At 49.9% G+C, this 5000-nt stretch overlaps 1 protein-coding gene across 1 annotated transcript in view; it reads right to left on the reverse strand.

Annotated features, from left to right (window-relative positions):
- The window catches only part of LOC143274831 (uncharacterized), a 93342-nt gene extending 89005 nt beyond the window's left edge, over positions 1-4337 (reverse strand). Inside the window, exon 1 of the mRNA XM_076578773.1 lies at positions 4115-4337. The gene's annotated coding sequence lies outside the window, so the exon portion shown is untranslated. The remainder of the gene's footprint in view (positions 1-4114) is intronic.
- Between the last annotated feature and the right edge of the window lie 663 nt (positions 4338-5000).

The raw sequence follows: 5000 nt of genomic DNA on the forward strand, positions 1-5000 counted from the left end.
ATAAACGAACGATCCTGAACTTTGTTTCTTTTCCCTTTGTTTCCTTCAGTTCCTCTCCCCTTCTTTTCCTTTCCATTCTCCCCTTCCCTCTCCTCTACCTTCCCTTCCCTCTCCTCTACCATCCCTTCCCTCTCCTCTACCTTCCCTCCCCTCTCCTCTCCGATCCCTTCCCTCTCCTCTCCTCTACCTTCCCTTCCCTCTCCTCTACCTTCCCTTCCCTCTCCTCTACCATCCCTCTCCTCTCCTCTCCCTTCCCTCTCCTCTACCTTCCCTTCCCTCTCCTCTACCATCCCTCTCCTCTACCATCCCTTCCCTCTCCTCTACCATCCCTTCCCTCTCCTCTACCGTCCCTTCCCTCTCCTCTACCATCCCTTCCCTCTCCTCTACCATCCCTCTCCTCTACCATCCCTTCCCTCTCCTCTACCATCCCTTCCCTCTCCTCTACCATCCCTTCCCTCTCCTCTCCCTTCCCTCTCCTCTACCATCCCTTCCCTCTCCTCTCCCTTCCCTCTCCTCTACCATCCCTTCCCTCTCCTCTACCATCCCTTCCCTCTCCTCTACCTTCCCTTCCCTCTCCTCTACCTTCCCTTCCCTCTCCTCTACCTTCCCTTCCCTCTCCTCTACCGTCCCTTACATCTCCTCTACCATCCCTTCCCTCTCCTCTACCGTCCCTTACCTCTCCTCTACCATCCCTTCCCACTCCTCTACCGTCCCTTACCTCTCCTCTACGATCCCTTTCCTCTCTTGTCCTCTACCATCCCTTCCCTCTCCTCTACCGTCCCTTACCTCTCCTCTACCATCCCTTCCCTCTCCTCTACCGTCCCTTACCTCTCCTCTACCATCCCTTCCCTCTCCTCTACCGTCCCTTACCTCTCCTCTACCATCCCTTCCCTCTCCTCTACCGTCCCTTACCTCTCCTCTACCATCCCTTCCCACTCCTCTACCGTCCCTTACCTCTCCTCTACGATCCCTTCCCTCTCTTGTCCTCTACCATCCCTTCCCTCTCCTCTACCATCCCTCTCCTCTACCGTCCCTTCCCTCTCCTCTACGATCCCTTCCCTCTCCTCTACTTTCCCTTCCCTCTCCTCTACCATCCCTCTCCTCTACCATCCCTTCCCTCTCCTCTACCTTCCCTCTCCTCTACCATCCCTTCCCTCTCCTCTACCATCCCTTCCCTCTCTTCTACCGTCCCTTCCCTCTCTTCTACGATCCCTTCCCTCTCCTCTACCGTCCCTTCCCTCTACCTTACCTTCCCTCTCCTCTACCATCCCTCTCCTCTTTCTCTGTCCTCTCCTCTACCATCCCTCCCCTCTCCTCTACCTTCCCTCTCCTCTACCATCCCTCCCCTCCTCTACCTTCCCTCTCCTCTCCTCTACCTTCCCTCTCCTCTACCGTCCCTCTCCTCTTTCTCTGTGCTTTCCTCTACCATCCATTCCCTCTCCTCTACCATCCCTTCCCTCTCCTCTCCTCTACCTTCCCTTCCTCTCTTTTCCCCTTCTCCCCTTCCCATCCATTCTGTTCTCTCTCCCCCCCCCCACCCCTCGACTCCCTCCTCTCTCTCTCTTTTCCTTTTCCTTCCTTTCGCTGGCTTTCCTTCCTACTGCCCTTCACTTCAGATAGGACCAGGAGTCGAGATCGCCCAAAGAAAACCACCCAGACAGCACGCCGACGAAAGAAGGACATCGAAGCAGCCCTTGATAGAGGAAAGTCAACCCCAGCAGGTCTGGAGAACCATTGACTAGGCCGGCCAGTGACGTGTAGTAGGAGAGGAGTGAGAGATGATAAATTACACTGTCTTCTGTCATCCCTGAGCGCTGCCCTCAACAAACACTACAGACAGCTGAAGTGTGATTACAGGTGTTGCGTCTTCAAAAGGTGGGCGTGAGTTTGGGTAGTGTGTGTGTACGTGTGTGTGTGTGTGTGTGTGTGTGTGTGTGTGTGTGTGTGTGTGTGTGTGTGTGTGTGTGTGTGTGTGTGTGTGTGTGTGTGTGCGCGCGCACACACACACACACCAGGCTCGTACAGAAACAATATTCAAGGATTAAACAGATGATATGATCACCGTTTGGTTCAATGCAATTCAATTCATTTCTATGACTTAACGAGCAGAAGAATGAAGTATACATAATTTGTCAGGATACGTTCATTTCAGTAGTGAAAAAAAAAGAATACATAATGAACGAATGAAAAAACCTATTCAATCTTTTGTTCTCTTTGTATATCAATTATCTGTTTTCCCCACATTTTCCATTATTCACTTTCGCTCTTCCACTTCTTCCCCTTATTCAGCATTTGTGGACTGCAACTTTCAGTGAGTGAGCTTTTCTCGAGTGTGATCAATTTCATCCCAACATTTAGGCAGTCATACACCGTTTTCGATGGGGTCTCTCATACATATACATTGGCAGGGAATGTGTAGGACAGCGGAGCGATGGAGGTTAGGAGGAGAAATACAAAACTCACATTGCCCACGGGTAAGTAATCCCCCCCCCCCCGTCCCCCACTTACTTTCTCCATAGATTTTTTGAATGGTGATGGGTTGTCTTCTCTATTGAGACAGTGTTGAATACTTCTGAAGGAAGGCGAAAGTTTGACAAGACGATGCTTGTGATGTGTGCAGTATTGACCACTGTACTGTTTCATCTTCTTTCTAAAGGGAGTATCGCGGGAGAGAGGGAGAGGAGGATGTTCGAGATTTATGCTGTTCTGTTTTGCCCCGCATTCTCTGATGGTTTGTTTGTATAATTATTGCTGAATATATAAATCAACGGTGTCCTTTTTTTCCCCTCTACTTTTTCAGAGTCACATTCATGCTGCAAAGGTGTGTGTGTGTGTGTGTGTGTGTGTGTGTGTGTGTGTGTGTGTGTGTGTGTGTGTGTGTGTGGTCTTCAGTTTAACGTCTTTCCACTTGAAGTGATATCAGACACAAAAAAAAACACACCAAAAAACCACAAAAAAAACGTGGGGGTAGGGGTTGTGGGAGGGGGCGTGGGGGGTAAAAGTGTGTGTATGTGTGGAGGGTGAATAGGGAGAGACAACGCTAAGGAAAATATGTGTGTGTGTGTGTGTGTGTGTGTGTGTGTGTGTGTGTGTGTGTGTGTGTGTGTTGTGCATACGTGCGTGTGTTCGTCTGTATGTAGTATTACGACATGCCGTTGTCCTGTTCTTTGCCACTCTCAATTTCTTACGTGAAATAACAAAGTATTCTCCAGTTTTGACAGACAGACAGATAGACAGACTGATTTAGAAAATCTCACACTGAAAGACAGTCTCTTATCTCCTACTCTATCTCCCCCACCTCTCTCTCTCTTTCTCTCCCCCCCCCCCCCCCATCTCTATAATCAGTGAACGTTAATGACACATGGTCTACCTATTGAAAATTTATGACTGTCTTTTCTTAACTCTTGCAGCAAAACTCAGTACACAAGAACACCATCAATAAATTCGATTAAAATCCTACCGCACTCTTTAACTGCGAAACACGTTGGTCTAACATTCTGTGAGACAAACTGACATGCAAGGAGAAGGAGAATGAGAGAGAGACTGAGTCGGGAGGGAGCGAGAGATCATGTCACCGAAAGAGAGGGAGAGGGAGAAATTACAATTCTGAGATCAACTGTCAACGGACTGCCCTGTGTGTGTGTGTGTGTGTGTGTGTGTGTGTGTGAGTGTGAGTGTGTGTGTGTGTGTGTGTGCGCGCGCGCCACGGTGTGTGTGTGTGTGTGTGTGTGTGTGTGTGTGTGTGTGTGTAAAACTAATGACATAAAACTGCCGAACAGCAATCAGTAAAACAAATCATTGAAAATTTCCGCTGTACCTCCGTTAACTCTATTCCACACCTACCGATAACCCCCCCCCCCCCAAAAAAAAACAAAACAACAACAACAAAACAAACCAACACAAAAGCGACAACGAAACACAATACGAAACACAATACCAACCTCCACTCCTTACAACACCACTTTCACCTTCAGCAAGCCATTATTACGCATGACTGCACGAGAACAGTTCTAAAGACTCAACGAACTTTTTATCAAACTCAGAACTACAAACTTTCCACCAACTCCCGGTTCACAAAACCAAGACAACAAAAACAGTATCCTAGCAGACTTACCAAACAGATTCTTCAACGACTTGCTACGTCGTAACCGGAGACAGAAAGGACGTATTTACTCCTGGTGAAATACGAGAATGAGAGACGTTGTGACTAGCAGACGTCAAGAGGCCGCCATTTTCAAACCTGACGGCGGTTCCCTCGGTGACAAGCCAAGGGAGCTTAGCAGGCGAGTTCTGTTCGTTCGTCTGGTAGTGAGTGAGTGGCACTGGTCACTCGCCGAACGTCGCAGACACACACACACACACACACACACACACACACACGCCGGCGCGCACGCACCCGAATATAGAACAAATTCTGGCTGCGATCAGAACGTGGAACTAAAGAGTGTGTGTTCTTATCAGCCAGTTCAGCGACCCCTTCGCGCAGCGCGATAAACTAACCCTTCCTTTCCCTTTCCCCCTATTATCCTCCTTCAACCCCCCCCCCCCCCCCCCCCCCACACACACACCCCGCTCCACCATCCCCCTCCCTCACACGAGTGAATGCGCGTGCATACATGCATACACACACACGCGCGCGCGCAGTACTACACACACACACAACCGTACGCGCGCGCGCCTACGCGCACACCGACACACGTCATACACGCACTGCACACACACACACACGCCGGCACACATACATACACACATGCACGCACAAGTACACACACACGCGCGCGCGCGCACAAACACACACGCACGCACACACGAGCGCATGCGCATGCCGACACGCACACACACGTGTGCGTGCGCACACACGCATGCACACACACACACATACACGCCAGTACGCGCGCGCGCACACACACACACACAGATAGCTCCACCTTTTCCTTTTTTTTTTTTGGTTTTAACTCTAGGGCAGATTGGTTTGTCAATAAGGACTTTTTATTTGTAGG

This window comes from Babylonia areolata, chromosome 29, assembly GCF_041734735.1.
Source record: "Babylonia areolata isolate BAREFJ2019XMU chromosome 29, ASM4173473v1, whole genome shotgun sequence".
NCBI lineage: Eukaryota > Metazoa > Mollusca > Gastropoda > Neogastropoda > Buccinidae > Babylonia > Babylonia areolata.